General features: G+C 43.7%; 1 pseudogene; it reads right to left on the bottom strand.

The window, feature by feature from the left end:
* Positions 1-384: 384 nt before the first annotated feature.
* On the bottom strand, positions 385-784 carry LOC118572909 (annotated as a pseudogene).
* Between the last annotated feature and the right edge of the window lie 618 nt (positions 785-1,402).

Raw genomic sequence — 1,402 nt, 5'->3', positions numbered from 1 at the left:
TAAATAAATAAAAAATATATTCTACATAGGGTCTTCTACCAGTCCAGGATGGCCTTACCCCTGCAATTGCCTGCTCCGGTCTCCTGAGTGTTGACCTTACATATACATTACCATACCTTGCCCTGATGATACCTGAACATCCCTTTTGAGTTCTTTTTTTTTTTTTTTAATTAGCACAAACACGTTTATTTACTAACCAAAGGAAAGATCCTAGGTAAATCAACACTTTAACATGGGTTTCATGTAAAGTGTTGGTGATAAAGACAATCGAACACAGTTATGAAAAATAAAACTGAAGAAAAGAAGTAGTATGGATATTATGACCTGCTCATTGAACTGAGCTTATTCACTGTTGCAGCTAACTCCTGTCCAAGGAGCTGACGAAATCCTTACTCTACTTTTTCATAGACTCGAGTACAAGTGACGTTGTTCATGACACAATCCACCACCAACTTCCCGTCCTTGATCTTTCTTGTTATTGTGCTTCCCTTCCCATCCCAGCTCTGGTGCTGAATCAGGGCACCCTCTGTGAAGGTGCTTTCTGCCATTGGCTGTAGTTTCATCAAACTTCTCTCCCAGGTTACAAGAAAACTGTGTCGTCTTCAAAAAGTGCTCTCGGTTTTAACGGTGATATTGTTGCCATCACAAGTAATGATGCAGTCTGGTTTGGCCATGGCACCCATTGTCCTAAGAGCCAGCCTGCCCCTAGCTCCTTCATGTATTCCTCAAAGCCGTGGCTTTCCGTCAGGTGCCACTTCCCCTCGATGTCCTTAAGGCTGGTCATGGCGGGCGGTCAGGCAGGTGAGCAGGAAAGCAGCGGCAGCAGAGAGACGCGGTGGCAGGGGCACTGTCCCTTTTGAGTTCTTATTGCTGTGTGAATTTCAGCTGGCTTCTCCATCTTATACCATTCCCTTGTATTCCCTGTAGGCCATTCTTTTTATTTTTGGACTTAATTTTTTTCTTGTACTAAAGCTTTTCTTAGTGGCCTACTGTTTTAATTTTTTTTACCTTTTAATAAGAAATACTTACACTGGCTGGTTTTTTTTTTTTTTTTTTTTTTTTCTGGAAGTGAAAAGCCTTCATAAGGAAAATTTGTTGATTGTGTTGTCCTATCAGAATGCTGAGTTGTTCAGGATTTGTCTAGTAACAGGAGACAGCCAGCAGAGGAGTCACAGGACTGGAGTCTTTCCTGTGGGATCCCCTCGGATCCCCTACTACCTCCCACAGGTGTGACTGACCCGGCCCAGGAGACCAGGAGGGAACAGGATCCAGGGGCTTTATTGGGAATTCAGTCTTGCTCTCTACCACTGAAAGGCTAGGTATTTAGAAACAGCGGTTGTTATCAGCAGCCTCAACACATGGCAGTCCATGTTGCTGGGCTTCTGTGTCAGCCATCATCACT

Source organism: Onychomys torridus, chromosome 23 (assembly GCF_903995425.1).
Source record: "Onychomys torridus chromosome 23, mOncTor1.1, whole genome shotgun sequence".
NCBI lineage: Eukaryota > Metazoa > Chordata > Mammalia > Rodentia > Cricetidae > Onychomys > Onychomys torridus.
The sequence above is the reverse complement of the archived record's forward strand: the minus strand, read 5'-3'. Positions and strand labels throughout refer to the sequence as shown.